This window comes from Chrysemys picta, chromosome 3 (assembly GCF_011386835.1).
Source record: "Chrysemys picta bellii isolate R12L10 chromosome 3, ASM1138683v2, whole genome shotgun sequence".
Lineage (NCBI taxonomy): Eukaryota > Metazoa > Chordata > Testudines > Emydidae > Chrysemys > Chrysemys picta.
In genome coordinates this window covers 62,941,531-62,959,116 of record NC_088793.1, presented here as the reverse complement: position 1 = coordinate 62,959,116, position 17,586 = coordinate 62,941,531, and positions in this window count along the sequence as shown.

Here is a 17,586-nt window from a genome sequence, read left to right as displayed (position 1 = left end):
TACTCCACTCCACTGTCTTTCCTAGGCCTTTGCCAGAGCTCCCTTCTCAGAAGAGGATCTGAAGGCCTACTTTCCCCATAGGCCTCATATCTGCCTTGTACTAGCATGAACTCCTTTCTTTATTAATCAGTCACCTAGCTCCTCCCCAGCTGAGCCTAATCCTAAATTGGGGTTGGGCCAGCCTCCAGGGACAACTGGGTGTACTAATTGCTCTCTGGCTTCAGTTAACTCTTTCTCTGCCAGTTTAGGTTATGTTGTTTGTGATGGGCTGTGTGACACCTCTTCTATATTTTCAAGCCATCCATAAAACAATTTGTCAATGAGGAACAAGTTTTTTTTTATACTGTTCATATTTAAGTGTAAATGAGGCTTTTGCTGTGACAAATCCAAAATATTAATCTATTTCAGAGGCTAAATTTCTCAGATGCATTTGTGATCTCTTAATGGTTCAGCAAATGAAATTGGTAACATCTGGCTCAGATATATTTATTATGATATAGGGCAAGGTATCTGGAATTTAATATCATTGCCACATATTAAATAAAGTTATAAAATGATTTACTATAGCAACAGGGAGTTTTACTGTAGGTCTTATGTGCAAAATAAAATTATAAAATGTTAATGAAATAGGCATTTAAGACTGGAGTTATAGTATATAATTTATTCCATTATTAAAGTATTAAATTACTTTTGTGCAATAAACCAGGATAAATGTCAGACCACTGGTTACCAAGATGACAAGCAGAGAAAGTAAATTAGTACGCACTGCCATGGAACATAATAAAAAAATATACAAACGCAGCTGTACAGCAACAAATGAAAGCTTTGCCGGATAAGTATAAAACAAACAGTCAGCACGGGAGCTGCCTTACCATTAGAGCTGGGCAGGAAAATGGGTTCAAATTTTTTTCAAAATGAGAAATTGATCAAATTAGGCCCTTTTTTGGTAAACAGTTTCAATTTTGATGAATTGGCATTTTCCAATGAAAAAAAACATGATGTCAAAAAATTCCAGAGCAGCTCTACTTACTATCCTGTGAAAAAGAGAAAAAAAATACAGCCTTTAGATGTAATTAGGGCCAAATCCTGCCTTTGCTGTGCATAGCAGAACCAGTAAAGGGACAGAGGTTGGGTATGAGGAGTTAAGGCCTGCTTATGCTGCTGGTGTAGCACCAGACTGGCCACACCTTGACCATCTATACCAGTAGTTCTCAAACTTTTGTACTGGTGACCCCTTTCAGGTAGCAAGTCTCTGAGTGCGACCCCTCCCCCCCCCCCCGCTTATATATTAAGAAGACTTTTTATATATTTAACACCATTATAAATACTGGAACCAAAATTGGGTCTGGGGTGGAGGCTGACAGCTCACAACCCCCCATGTAATAAGCTCGCGACCCCCTGAGGAGTCCCAACCCCCAGTCTGAGAACCCCGATCTATACTAATCCATCCAGGTTGGCATAACTAGAATCCCATTCAGAGACTTGCTAACCAGTCTCCAGTAGCAGCTTAACATGGTTAGTACCTTGTACTGGATGCAGCCCCTATCCTTTCAAAATGCTGAGCCTTTACCCTGAGTGTTCAAGCATAGGCACTGACAGGATGGGATGCTTGATCCGGCTGCCAACTTTATTAGCAAAGATTACTTGGGCTATAAACAAACCCAAACACACAGGAAACACCACACACATTGAAAGGTAAGATGCCTGCAGAGTCCAATTAGGGTATACAAATGTGGCAGGTTATTAGTTCCTCAACTCAGAAGTTTTCAGATCTAAATATGAGAGTCAAATCATGGATAGTAAGCAATGAAGTAGAGAGAGATAGGCTTAACTTCACCTGAGGCAACAAAAAGAACCATTGAAGGGCTAGGAGAAGGAAGGTAAGAATGAGGCGAGAGGGGGAAGAAAAAAAGGTGAGAGGGAAAGAAGAACAGGTGTCATAGGGTGACATATACACAGACTCAAGGAGAGAAATAGGTGGAAGTGAAGGCAATAATGTAAGAGTCAGAGGCCTTGGCTACACTGGCGCTGTACAGCGCTGCAACTTGCTGCGCTCAGGGGTGTGAAAACGCCCCCCCCGTGTGCAGCGAGTACAGCGCTGTAAAGCACCAGTGTAATCAGAGCCTGCAGCGCTGCAAGCTATTCCCCTCAGAGGTGGAGTACATAGCTAGCGGCACGACTACACTCGCTGGGAAGTCCCGAGTGTAGCCAAGGCCAGAGGGATAGAGACATAGAGGGGAGTCCAGACTTGAAAGAAAGCAAAATAATTCAGGCCCCAATTTAGCAAAGTACATAAGCACCTAATTAAGCCTCTCCCATTTAGCAAAGCACTTTCCCACATGCCTAAAGTTAAGCATATGCTTAGGCTTGATTGGATTAAATGGGATTTAAGCATGTGCTTAAGTGATTTACTGAATCTGGGACAAAATAAGTAAGGAAAAAAAGGGAGAGAAAGAAAATCGAATAGAGATACAAGAAAAGTGGAAGATGGAAAAAGAGAAGGGAAAAGAAGAAAATGGCAAGAAAAGGGAAGAAAAGGCAAGAAAACATACAACTTTATGAGTTGCATTATATTTCCTTTATTCACATCAGTCCTAGTCTGTGCTTTAAGGGCAGCAGGCAGGTGGTGATTTGTTATAATCAGGGCCTTGTGTATTTCCACAATTTTGTGGTCAGGGGATTGGACCACCTCAAGCAAAACTGTACTGCTAAATCTATGGTTTCATTTAAAAAAAATTACATTTAGGTCCCTGACAGTTTTAAAAAAACTCAGTATGGGATCCAAGTAGAAACCGAAGCAGAGCTGCCTTCTTGGTTCTACAGCCAGCCTGAAATAGCAGCTCTGGAAGTTATGAGTTGCGCCATTGATCTCTCTGTAGTGTTAACTCCAAAACTCAATCATTGTAACTTCAATGTCCACATAACTATATTCCTGCTGACTGTTTCAGCAGAAATCTTTCAGCATGTGTTGCAGTGTCAAAAGGCCCAGTGGTCGCCTAAGCAGCTGCCAAAATCTCCAACTTCCTCCCTGCCAGCTTCTATATAATTAGGTGTTTTCAATACAAAATTTTGCAGCACACTGAAAAAATTGAAGATTAATAAGCAGCATAAAACAGATTGAATTTCATATAAAAAGTAAATAACAGGGGGTACTGTACTGAGTGTATTACTCATTTTCATATTGAATTCAATAAAATTCTGCTGTTTTTTAAATGTACTCGAATCTGCCACAACACTTCCAGTCTGTTGTAATAGGGTACTGCAGAAACCAGGGACCTGCTACCAGATTTAGGAAGCAGCTGCTGCAGAGTACATGTGGTCTATGATCATTTAAAAGATATGTAAGTCATACACTTTTTATAATGGATATTTCAGGGGAAATGGGCTGTGCATCTAGCACGACTAGGCTGACTTTGGCTGGCTCACAACACAGCATACGATCTCTAGCTTCTACAATCTGGTATCTTAGGGTCCAGAATCTTTTCTATATCTTTATTCAGACCACATGTTCTGCATGTTAAGGATGGAAGGAGAAAGGTCTGTCTCTTCTCTTTTTTATTCCTCTACTGATTATGCCTTATTTTACTGTCTTGTCTTAAAATAAATCAGTCAGCAGTTCTTTTATTTCACTTTTCTGCATCTTTGGTCAAGGCATTTTCCTAACTGAGATCCTAGATTTCCTATAAGGCCTCAGAGCATGGACAATATTTTTTTAATGAAGTTCAAAGGAACATAACCATGTGTTGATGTACCATTTTATCAGTTAGGAAGTGCCAGGAGTTGTACACAGCATAGAATAGTAGCTCTTTGTTTACACTGGGTTTCTTCTGGTTATATTTGACCATACTTGGTTTGGAACTTTTAGACACCTTGCTCCCAGTGGAAACCACAGCCCCATGTTAGGCACCTATGGTCCCTATACTATACATGGGCTGGGGAGAGAGCAGCACATAAGAATGGGGCCCACAGAAGCCGGCATGCTGAACAGAGAGCTTCCTAAGATAGCATTCCCTCTTAGCTAAGAAAAGGGCTATGGCCAAGCCCAAGGCCAGAGGAAGGCACCTATCTTTGCTTGGGATTCTCACCTAAGTCTTTTTTCCCAAGAAATGCCACTTCCACCAAAGCAGGCAGTGGCCCCATTATAACTTTTAGCCATATGGCTATAAAGTCATTCTTCTGTCTCTCTGGCCCAGTGTATTTTTAAGTATTTATACACAATAGATCAACTACAACATGAGAAACCGAGAGAGACCCACACCAGAATATCGCATGGCCTACAGGTTAGGTTAGAGATTCCTTTCACCATATCAGGGACAGGCAAGAAATGAACCTGTGTCTCCCACGTTGTAACTGAGAGTCCCAACTAATGGGCTACAGGCTATAAGGGAGACCACCTCCTTCCCTCCCTAGGTGTTTTGTGTGAATGTCTGTGTGGTCTGAGTATGCCTACCAGATCAGGCTCCACAGGTGAGATAAGGAAAAGGAAAAGAAAAAGAAAAAAGTGGGGAAGCAGCACCCCCAACCAACCCATCCCCAGCCACCCTATACAGAATTCATTCTTTTGGATTCAGAGGAAAAAAGGACAAGAAAGAGGTAAAATTAAAAATTGACAACATTTTGGGTTTTGGAAATCAAAACTAAATAAAAATTAAATTCATTTCAAAATTTCATGTAAAATTTCATTAAAAATGACATTTCCCTCTTCCCCCCCAAAGTTTTCAATGGAACATTTTTGGGAGGAAAATATTTTAGTTTAAAAAGTTTCAGTCTGGTTCTTGTTGGAAATTTGTTGACAATTTTTTTCCCCTTGAAAAACACCAATTTGTTGAAAAGCAGGGTCAGGTTCAATAATTTCCTGAGTCAAAAATAAGTGGATTTTTTTTAAATTGTCAAAATTAGATATTTTCAAAAGAAAAAAAAAGGTTTTTCCAGTTCAAAATGACTGTTTCAAAATGTTAGCTAATTAGAAAAATAATAAAAAGAGGAAGAGATCCAAAACAAAACATTTCAAAGTATTCTGATTGACCTAAAATGAAAAAAAAAAAAATTTTTTTTCAGCTCATGAAAAGTTGACATTTTGACTTTTTGTCCTGATTCATAATGGGAAAACATTTCAAACAGTCATAAATGTTTGCAGAACAGGAAAACCATTTCCCGCCCAGCTGTACTCCAGTATGATCCTGTGAGGTGTTGATTACCTTCAGGTCTCTTCAAGCTCAGGAGGAGTTGAGGTGCACCAAACCTCTTTTAGATTAGGTTTTTACCCAAGTAAAAATTTTTAAAATTTCCATTCACTGTCATGTAGTACCCTATGTGCTACTAGTGAGCCTTTGGCACAGCTTGCTGATTAGAGTTTTCTCCTCTGTGCTTTTTTATGATTTATTAGCTTTCTTCTTCATACTTCTTCTATACATTTTTCTGTCAACAATTTTTCATTGTATATGAAACTTGGCAAATAACATACTGATGGTCTCAATTCAACTTTGAGGGCAAAGCATAGTTAATAAAGAAACAATATTTTTCTAATATTTTTAAATTAAACCAATAAGAAACTATTTTAGTAACAGTCTTAGGGTATGTCCACAGAGCAGCTAAGGGGTGTAATTCCCACCTTGGGTAGACATATATGCACTAGCTCTGCTTGAGCTAGTGCCTAAAACAGTAGTGTAGCTGTGGTGGCCTGGGCTAGCCACCTGCGTATGTACCCAGGGGGTCAGATGGGATTGTGTTAGGCTGTTCCCAGCCCCTGTGTGGGGTATGATTTGGGAGATAGCACAAAGAGGGTAGGGCCTAGTCATGGGCTGATCATAACTGCAGTCCGTGTTCACCCAAGTACAAAAACAGCCCAAAGTTAGTGCCACTGGCCATCCCTAAAGAGGCAGAGTCATGGTCCAGCCCCATTGTGTGGCCTGTCAGAGTGGAGCTTACATTGCACCATCAAAGAACAGCTCTATGACTACACTCCCTCTGCAGTGGGAACATTGCACCTTCTAGACCTTCTGTTGGGGTGATGCATTCCCAAACAATTCCCAGTATGTGGCAGTGCTTATGAGGCACAATCCAGCCAGGGGCACTTTCAGGTACTTTTTGACTGGAGCAGGGTAACTGCTTCTCTGTACTGTGATATTTATATCCAGGAGAGATGTAATAAAACCCCAATTATTATAATTGTTACAAACTGCTTAGGAAGGATAGTGAGTAAAAGAGGTGTGGGGGGGAAAGACACCATTATCTGTTTTAGGGTTATTGATAACTCAAAACCACAACATTGTTGAACATATGGATCAATGTGCTAACTAACAAAGCACAGGAGGGAACACTGGTGGAAGTGTGTTACAGACCCAAACCAGAGAATAGCATGAGTTACTCCTTTAGCACATGCCTATGCTGTGTAGAAAGAAAAACTGCTGTTTTGGGGACTTCGATTTGAATGTCATATGCTGGAAGTCTCATGCAGCTAGTAGTAAAACACCATAAGAGTGTCTAAAAATTATAGATAGTGATTTTTGTAACACAAAAGATATTGCAGCCTACATGCGGTAATTCTATTTTGGACCTCACTATGATGGATACAGATGAATTAATCACTAGACTGGAAGCTGTTGGGTTGGTTGCCTATGGACCAGTGATCATAACCTGATTACATTCAATATGGGCAAAAGAGGACAGTCCCAACCAATAATATATATACTTTGTGTTTCAAACAGGGCTGGCTCCAGGGTTTTTGCCGCCCCAAGCGGCGCGCAAAAAAAAAAAAAATCACGATCGCGATCTGCGGCAGCAATTTGGCGGGAGGTCCTTCGCTCTGAGTGGGAGTGAGGGACCGTCCGCCAAATTGCCGATGAATAGCTGGACGTGCCACCCCTCTCCCGAGTGGCCGCCCCAAGCACCTGCTTGGCAAGCTGGTGCCTGGAGCCGGCCCTGGTTTCAAGAGGGTTAATTTTCTAAAACTTGGGAAAATTATGAACAAAATTGATAGGGAGCAAATATTTAGACAAGAAAATTTGAATGGAAATTGGGAATTCTTTAAGAAGAGTTTATTATATGGCCAGAAAGCTATGATTCAGAATCAAGAAAGAAGACAACTTTGGCTACAGCCATCCCTGTTCAGTGGTGAAGTGAAGGCAGCAATTAGAAATACATCCCCCCCATGGAAAAAGAGCAATCAGTGGGGGAGGGATAGCTCAGTGGTTTGAGCATTGGCCTGTTAAATTCAGGGCTGTGAGTTCAATCCTTGAGGGGGCCACTTAGGGATCTGGGGTAAAATCAGTACTTGGTGCTGCTAGTGAAGGCAGGGGGCTGGACTTGATGACCTTTTAGGGTCCCTTCCAGTTCTATGACATAGGTATATCTCCATATATAAATTACAAATTAGGTAGGAAAACTGATAAGGAAGCTATAGACATCAGGGGGAAATGATGGCTGGCAGGACTAAGAACCACAAGAAAGATTTTTTTTTTTTTAAAGTATACTGGGAACAAAAGAAATCCTAACAATGGTACAGGACCAGTACTAGATGGAAATGATAAAATTGTTAATAATTCTATGTTAATACAGAAAAGGCAGACATTTTCAATAAATATTTCTGTTCTGTATTTGAAAGGAAGCACAATGATGTACTAATATCACATGAGGGTGATGAAGTACTTATCAACCCATTACTAACTAAGGAGGATTTTAAATAGCATCTATTGGGGTTAAGAATTTTAAATCAGCAAGACTGGATAAATTGCACCTGAATCTTCAAAGAATTGGTTGAGGAGATCTGTGGCTCACTGATGTTAATTTCAGAATACTGAGGAAATTCCAGAAGACTGGAAAAGTGCTAATGTTGTGCCAAGAATTAAAATGGGCAAGCAGGCCTCTTTGGCAACCTGGATTCCCAGGGTTTCCAGGGTCTGTGGCTCCATGGCAGCATGCCCGCCAGACTGCACCAGAGCCAGGGCTTCATTCCCTTTCATGGAGAATTTCAAAATGTTTGGGTTTTGCTTCAGATTGGAACAAACCAAAGTCTAAAATATCAAAATCCTCCACAAAACAGAATTACTTTTCTCCTCACAGCTCTAAACAATAGGTCAATTATTCTGACATCAAACCTTTGGCAAAATAATGGAAAATCAGATACAGGATTCAATCAATAAAGAATTAAAGGATGGGGATATGATTTTTTGGAGTATAGTTATGTCAAACAAACCTGACAATTTTTTTATGACATTACGAATTTGGTTGCTAATGGTAACTGCATGGATGTATAGACTTTTGTAACACATCTGGCAGTGCTGGTTGACATTCTGACTAAAGAATTAGCACTATACAATATCAGCAGAGTACTGGTTACATGGATTAAGAACAAGCTAACTGACAAATCCCAAAAAGAAGTTGTCAATGGAGAATGGGGTTCAATGCTACTAGTGCAGTTTCTGCAGGGATCAGTACTATGCTCAATGCTATTCAATATTTTTGTCAATGATCCAGAAGTAAATATATGATATATGATAATATTTGCAGATGTCGAGCAGAATGGTAAGAAATGATGAGGACGTGATAGTCATACAGAGCGATCTGAATGGTGAGTTGGGCCCATTCAAAGAAAATGTATTTGAATACAGCCAAATGCAAATTCATATACCGAGGAAAAAAGCATGCAAGCCATATCTACACACTGTATTCTGGAAAGTAAGGACTCTGAAAAGGATTTAGGGATCATAGTGGACAAAACTCGATGTGAGCTCACAGGGTGGTGCTGTGGCAAAAAGGGCAAATGCAAACCTTGAATGTACTGGGGAATACTGAGTAGGAGTAGGGAGGTGACCTTACCTCTATTTATAGCACTAGTGAATATTGCATCCAGTTCTGGTGTCTGTATTTTGAAAAGGTTGTTGAAAAACTGAACCCACAAAAATTATTCTAGGGCTCAGGAAAATGCCTTACAATGACAGACTTAAAGAGCTCAAACAGAAAGAAGATTGAAAGGTGACTTCATTCCAGTATAATAAGTACCTTTCCAGAGAGAACATACCAATGTTCCTTCTAATTTTTCCCATGCATGTACGGAATGAATTTTGTTATGTGCACCAATATGGAGGTGATGTGTGGTGGGGGTGGGGATGAGGAGTTTGGAGTGTGGGATGGGGCTCAGGGCTGGGGAAGAGGGTTGGGATGCAGGGGAGGTGAGGGCGCCGGCTGGTGGTGTGGGCTCTGAGGTGGGGGTGAGGATGAGGGGTTCAGGGTGGGGGGGGGATCAGGGCTGGGGCAGAGGGTTGGAATGTGGGAGGGTGAGGACTCTGGCTGTGGGATCTGGGGTGGGGCTGGGGATGAGGGATTTGGGGTGCAGGCTGCCTTGGGGACTTGGCGGGGAGAGAGGACTCCCTTCAGCCCTCTCCCCCTGCAGCAGATCTGGGGCTGGTGATACCAGTCAGCTCTGTGTTCTTGGGGAACCAGGGCTCAGTATCCAGCTTGTCTGACTCATGAAAGATATCCCCGCCCCCACCAGCCTCTGCTTAAACCAAAACCCATCAGAGAAAAGACTTTCAGAGAGCAATGAAGGGCATTGGGAGACACACCTAGACCCCTCCTGACAAGGGTGACAAGATTAAGACATCTCCATTAGCATACAGAATGAAGAACAGAGACAACTCCCCTAGCGTCATCTGCCTGAAAGATGGGACAAGGAGACATCTCAATTTGCATACAGAATGGAGAACAGAGAACCACACTGAACTCTGGGACCAGAAAAGCAGGGACGCACTGCATCATGGGAATCTCTGCTCCATATGTTAATGAACCTATGCCTGCACACACCCAGCTCAGCAATTATCAGACCAATTCTAGTAATGAATCCTTGATTGATATCCAAAATACTGAAGCAGCCTAGTTGCATTGTGAGCTCCCTAGAAGAAAACACCACCCAGAGCCAAGAGTGATCAGCTCCTATTGTCTAGCCTAAAGAAAACCCTTGAGTCATCAGTTTACCTATAAAACAAATCTAGTATTCTCCCTTGAACCATTGTATTTTCTCTACAAAAATCCCTACTCACCCTCCAGTCTGATGCTTAGATCCAAACTATGCATCAGTTCCACTGGGACTCCATATTCTCCTGACTACTCATGCTGGGGGCTCTGCCTGTCTCCTGCCCTCAGGACCCTGAGCTACCACCATCACCTGGGAATCTCGACCAGTTCAAGCTTCAGGGAGCGGTGAGATCCCCTTCTCTTTCTCTGTTTTCCTTTCTACCTTAGGTATTAACCTTTAATAATGTATGTTATGTTGGTTTAGCCCTCCTTGTGTAGTTATCACTATTATTCAATAAATAACTTTTATGGTTAAGTTGGTTGCTTCTCTCTCTCTTGCTGAACTTTACTCTTTTGTGTTTTTAGCTTCCCCCATTCACTCTACAGCAATGCTTCTTTTACCTAAGCTAAAGATCCCTGCAGTGCCCAAAATACTGTGGGGTTTGCTCATCAAGTAGGTTACTGCCAGGACAATTGTGATGTGAGAGTGGGGATAGGGATGTGCTGAAATCTGGGACATATAAGGGTAACAGCTTGAAAGTGCTGCTTGACCCAGTCCATGGAGCCCAGGGGCATATAAGGAGAGGCAGCTTGAAAGTGCTGCTTCATCCAGCCCAGTGGGTCCAGAGACATATAAGCTTGACAGTGCTGATTGACCCAGTCCGCTCAGACTTGCTCTGTTAATGTATGTGTGGGTGTGTTCATCTAGTTCTGGGGCTGGAGAAACCCAGTTCTAGGGAACCTAGGTCCTGCAGAATAGCTCCATTGGGAGGGGACTTGCAGAAGGGAGAAATAGAGCTCCATATGAAAACACAAGTGACACAAGCAGTACATTGATAGAATTACAGAACCCCCCCGCCCCCCCAGAAGAGTAACCCGAATAAATGAGCATACCCCAAAGTAACGGGCAAATCTGGTAACACTGGGGCCAAGGGAGAGGCGCCTCTCCCCAGCCACAGCAGCTCTGGAGCTAGGGGAGAGCATCTCTCCCCACCTCCCCCTGGTGTGGCCAGGTGTGGGGCTGGAGCTGGGGGAGAGGTGCTTCTCCCCGCCGCAGCCCTGAGCACCTGCGTGACCCTTGATAGGCGGCCACACAGCTTAGAGGGAACTTAGTCAGGTACTAAGGGTTCTTCAATCTAGCAGAGAAAGGCATAACAAGAACCAGTGGCTGAACAGCTGGAAATTGAAGCCAGACAAAGTCAAATTAGAAATAGGGCACAAATTTTTAGCAGTAAGGGTGCTTAACCATTGGGACAAACTACCAAGGGATGTCTCAAGACTGATTAGAAGCCTTTCTAAAAGATATGCTTTAGCCAAACACAAGAGTAATCAGGTGAAGTTTAATGGCCTATTTTATCCAGGAGGTTAGACTAGATCAGGGGCAGGCAAACTTTTTGGCCTGAGGGCCACATCGGGTTTCGGAAATTGTATGGAGGGCCGGTTAGGGGAGGCTGTGCCTCCCCAAACAGCCTGCTTCTCGCCCCCTGATGACCCTCCCCTGGACTCCTGCCCCATCCAACACCCCCGTTCCCTGACAGCCCCCCAGAACCCCTGCCCCATACACCCCCCCCACTGCTCCCTGTCTCCTGACAGCCCCAGAACCCCCACCCCTGACTGCCCCATCCTACCCCCCCTCTCATTCCTGACTGCCCCCCCGGGACTCCTGCCGCCATTAAACCCCTGTTCCCTGCCCTCTGACCACCCCGACCCCAATCCACCCCCCGACCCCCTGGCCACCACCCCAAACTCCCCTGCCCTCTATCCAATGCTCCCTGCCCCCTTACTGTGCTGTCTGGAGCACTGGTGGCTGGTGGCGCTACAGCCGCGCCGCCCAGAGCACCAGGACAGTGAGCCACGCCACCGTGCAGCACAGAGCACTGGGTCAGGCCGGGCTCTGCAGCTGTGCTGCCCCAGGAGCTCGCAGCCCCGCCACCCAGAGCATTGCGCCGGCGGCGCAGTGAGCGGAGGATGCGGGGAAGGGGGAACAGTGGGGGAGGGGCCAGGGGCTAGCCTCCTGGGCCAGGAGCTCAGGGGCTGGGCTGGAGGGTCCCGTGGGCCAGATGTGACCTGTGGGACGTAGTTTGCCCACCTCTCGACTAAATGATCTAATGGTCTCTTCTGGTTTTAAATCCAGTGAATATATGAATTATTTAAAAAATATATAATAGCCATAGTACAAAAAGGAAATGAGGTGTGGCTGAAATTCCTAGCCAATTATTAAATGCCTAAATATAACTAGGTACATGCATATGAACATTTTGGCCACTGAAATGAGTTAAAGCATACATTCCCAAGGATTCTAGACAATACATTCCTTTTCTTTACTTAACCATCTGAAACATTTGTTAACCAAACTTGAACTTCCAGGGAAAGATTCTTGGACATGTAACGAGAGAGAAAAATTTGGTTTTTATTTGCAGGAATGGTGACATGACACTAAATACTTTGAATTACTGCATGTACTTTAAATTGAACTGTTTTAATCTGAAAACTTTGGTATCATTAAAAATGAAACAGTTCAGAAGAGATTTTTTTTAAAAAAATACTTGTATGCTAATAATTGCAAAATACTTTGAGCTGAGAATCTCTTTCTGAATTTTTTTTTCTACCCTGTGCCAGAGCATCTGACATATCTTAATGAACATAAAACAGCTTCTTAGAGAGTTGCCATGGGTTGATATCTTTTTAGAAGAAATAAAGACATTGTTGTAATGTACTTACACTCTACTATACAATTGGGAATTTTAATTTACACTCTGACAAAAGAGTTATATATTCAACTCTTAAGCCAGGGGGAGTACATTTTGACTGTTAATGTTTTTTCATAGTAGTAACCAGGCCATTCCTGATGAGAGGAATGCTCATTAGGAGTGCTCCATTATACTCAGAAAATCATTTGAATTGATATAGCAACCTGATTGTGTGATAGTTATAGCCAAATTATAGACCCAATCTCAATAAAACAATTAAAACGTTGGAGAAAAACATTTAAAATAAAAAGATTATTTTTGAAAAACGGATGAATCATAGACATGTAGGGTTGTAAAGGACCTCAAGAGGTCATTTAGTCCAGCCTCCCATGCTGAGAGAGGACCAAGTATATCTTGACCATCGCTGACTGGTATTTGTCTAACCTGTACTTAAAATCCTCCGGTTATGGGGATTCCACAACCTCCCTTGGTAACCTATTCTAGTACTTAACTATCCTTATAATAAGAAAGATTTTCCTAATATTTATCTTATATCTCCTTTGTTGCAGATTAAGCCCATTATGTCTTGTCCTACCTTCAGTGGACACAGAGAACAATTGATCACCGTCCTCTTTATAACAGCCCTTAACACATTTGAAGATTTAGAAACCACAATGGACCCACAATCTTGATTTATTTCTGTAGGGGGGGTGGGTGGGATAGGGAAGCCCTTTATCTCCTCACTTCCACAGCAACTTCTCTGGTTCCCTACCAAAACACTTCTCTATGACACCCCCAACCACAGTGCTCCAGGTTTTCCCTTTGAATATGTGATTAAAACAAAGAAAATATGACCAGCCCTCAGGAGAGAGTGGGCAGATTGCACACTGACACCTGCAGCCCCAGCATGTATTTCAGAGACCAGCCATGATGCTCCACAGCATTACAAATTGACCCAAGATCACCAACTCATTTCACACAGGCCACTGTGGCAGCTTTAAGACAAGATTTTAGGTGGGATATTTTAAGGTAACTCACCTTAGCTGCATGTGCACTATTTAATTATAGGCTGCCAGTTCTTTAGTGAATTCTTACTACCTCTATTTCTGCTCCTTCGGATCCCTACTTAAATGTGCAATGTATGGTCAGGTCTGCTGGAGCAGCTCCCTTTCATAAATCTTTCATATCAGAGCTATTGAGTAACACCCATTTAAACTGCAGAGGGTTGAGAACAAAGTTAATATATTCTACTCCGAATTTATTTTCTCGTTTTTTTGGAATATGCCAATTCCCTAGCTTGTCTAATGGCAAAACTGTCATTGGACCTATCAAACAACATCTTACAGTTATTAAAATATAAGTTACATGCGAACCAATGACTTTTAGGTAAAAGGCCATATGTTGTTATTAATGAGAGGGTGGGTGAGGTAATATATCTTATTGGATCAACTTCTGTTGGTGAGATATTGTTGTTATTAATGCAATTTTAGTGTATAGGTCCCTGCCCCGAAGAACTTATTTTCTAAGGGCCAGTTCTAATTCTGCCTCTTTGGGAAGCGGGATTTATGAGGGCTGTGCAAGGATACCAAACCCCTTTCTAGATAAATGTGTTTTATCACACATTAGCTGCATGCTTAAAGCAGCCCCATCTCAAGTTAGGAGCTTCATTTTTGAACAATCAGCATGTATGCACATTTTAATAACTTTGCAGAAGACATGTTTGCTTCCTGTGACATCATATAGACTGTGTTTGATGATGTGCACTCACCTCTCATGAGCACTTCCTGTCAGCCAAGAGATAACCTGCACTCTTTCTCTATCTCTCTGCTCATGGTGCCCCCTGTCAGCTGCTGTCCTCATCAGGCAAGTCTTCAGTGGCTCAGCCCTCCAACCAAGTCACATGTAGTCAATTTGTGAATGAACAAACCCCCTGGGGTAAAAGGTCGTTAGCCCTGTCTTTGGGCTCAGTTCTCAGCCCCTTCTGAGCTAGCTTTAAGTCTGTGCCTGCCCTGGTATAGAGCAGTGCCCCCAGGGCTTTCTCCCTGGAGACTCTTAAGCTCCACCCTTCACTTGGGCCTCTAAAGAGGCCTTATCCCCTGTGTGGGGCTTAGGACACCCTGCTTGGGGGGCAAGGGGTGGAGGACACAGGCCTACCAATGACTCTGGGTCCCAACTCAGAGACCCTATAAATAGCAGCCACATGCTGCTTCCTGTAATAGTTGCTGCTGCTATTCTCTGGGCCATGTCCCACATAGCCTCTTCTACTTCACCCTTACCTCAGGGTTGAAGGTCTCCCCATCTTCTGGTTCTCCCTTGAGCTCTAGTCACCAAACAAGGAGCACCCTTCCTTACTCCTCTGGTCCCTGCCAGGAACTGACCTTCTCAGCCCCTGAGCCATCTGAGTTCTAATTGGCTACTTCCCTGAAGCCTTGTTAGGCAGGCCTGGAGGACCCTCCTTCACTGCTCCTTTTTTGGGGTGGGATGGGGTAGGACCTCAAGGCCTCCAGCAAGGGGCCTCAAAGGGCCTGGCACACACCATCACACTGTATAAATTGGTTTTATCTATATAACAGTGGAGAATTGTAAAGCATTACATTAACATTTTAGTCTTCACGCTACAGGTATTGTTCGGTCATGACAAAAAATATGCTGCTCATTACCTTAGCCTTATGAACAGCTCTGATGACATTTCCACCACTTATCACTATGTTGACATATACAAGAATGAACTCTCATGGCTTTGTTGTCAACACCTATGTCCCATAAATAATACAAGACCCAGTGAAAGAGATATTGAAAATGTTACACTGCTCTAGTATTTTCCTATTCTGCTTAGTTTTACTGTAAAGGGATAGAATTTGTAGACAATTTATTTGGTAATCCTGTGTAAGAGACTTGATTCCTTCCTTTAGTATTAAGGATATTTTTATTAGTAAAAGCCTTTCCAATCCCCACAATGTTTAAATATTTATTTCCATGTTTTAGAGTTATTTCTGCAGATAGGAATTACGAGCTAACTTCTTCTAATGGTGCTGGCGACTGGGACTTCATTCTGTCTTCATTCTTGAGATTTAGAAGAAGGGGACAGGACTTTCTTTTTATCCTCATCCTTTCGTTGCCTCTAATTTGCTTGGCTGCCCTAGGTGACAGTATTTCTATCCTTGCTCATTTGTTTTGGAATTTTTTTTAAAGGAAGCTATACAATGAACGAAATCACACTTTCAAACCTGAATTACTTACCCATTCAACAAACACTTGCTACACAGAATTATGACAGTTATCTTCATTTTTATATCTTATTTCCTAAATAATATAAATACTAGGAATTTTAACTACACAAATAAATAAATCTTATTCTCCGAGACAATCGCAGGCAGAGTCTGTTCTCCAACTTGTAACATACTGACAGTTACATGCACATTTTCAAGGTTAGTTTTGAAAGCCTGGTTTGTAGGAGACCCTAATGCAGAGTCATGCCTGGAATACAAAACTAATTCAACAGTTGAAATGAGAAAATGTTTGCAACTATTTTCTTGTGACTTTATAAGCTACTTTTAAGTTTATTAAATTTCAAAAAACCCTCGTGTATCCAAATATCAGTAGTATAGCACAGGTATTAGCAAAGTCTTGCCAGAGATGTGTTACAAACAACTGCAAACATTTACAAACATTTGATGGCATGTGCTGTAGCTTATCTTCAGCAGTTGCCAATTTATTTTATTTTCTTATAGACTTGTTGTAAATACTACTTCCAGGGCAAAAGAAAACTGGAGTAATACTGATAAAGTGAAAAAAAAATAAAGAATCCTAAAAATTGTTTAGTCAGTCTGATTTCAGCTAATAACAATTCACACGTTACCATCATTTACTCAGAAAACAAGAAACTCTCACTTCCTCTGAAATTTACTTTAGGTTCTTTAAATATTACACATTATAAACCAAATGACTGGGATGTTTTTGCTGTTATCACATTTAAACAGAAAAACTTAAAACTAAGATATAAAGATTGAATAGTTAAGTGACTGACTTTTTAAAAAGGTTTTAGAACAGCATGCAAAAGACTATTGTCAAAGAGATTTGTATTTTTTGGGATAAATCTTGCATCCTTTCCACAAGACAGTAGCCACAGATAGATATATAATGAGAACTGGATTAAAGTCATGGATAAAATAAATAGTATTCAGGAAAAAAATTGCTGTAGGGAAAAATGATTAATTTAGTTAACCTATGCAAGCATTCACTGAATACAATTACAGCATAATAATTTTAAATGACAATCGGTTTGTCCTTTTCAAGTACCGCTCTTCACAGAAATAATTAATCATTAAAATTAATACTTTTAAAAAAAAAATAAACCTCTTTTGCAACATTTGAAAGGTATTTTCTAATGGGGTTAGGTTGTAAATTTGGTTGGTGCATACTAATAGGCACATTAATAGAACATTCCCTTCATTTATTGAGACGGTACTATTAGCACTAGCGCTCAGAGGATACAACAAAAATTTATTTCAGAATATTTTTGTGAATAAAACCGGTTTGCTGGTCTTTGTAATCTAAATATTTAGATGAAAACGTGCAGCGGTAATGCTCCTGTGGCCATTTGAAAACCTTTCTGTGAGATGGGAGGGAGAACGGGTAGAAAGAATGTTGGGATAAAAAATTAATGGAGATATCTTATCTCCTAGAACTAGAAGGGACCTTGAAAGGTCATTGAGTCCAGCCCGCTGCCTTCACTAACAGGACCAAGTACTGATTTTGCCCCAGATCCCTAAGTGGCCCCCTCAAGGATTGAACTCATAACCCTGGGTTTAGCAGACCAATGCTCAAACCACTGAGTTATCCCTCCCCCCTTAAGAGGCAGTGGTACTGGAACAGTTTTTAGAGT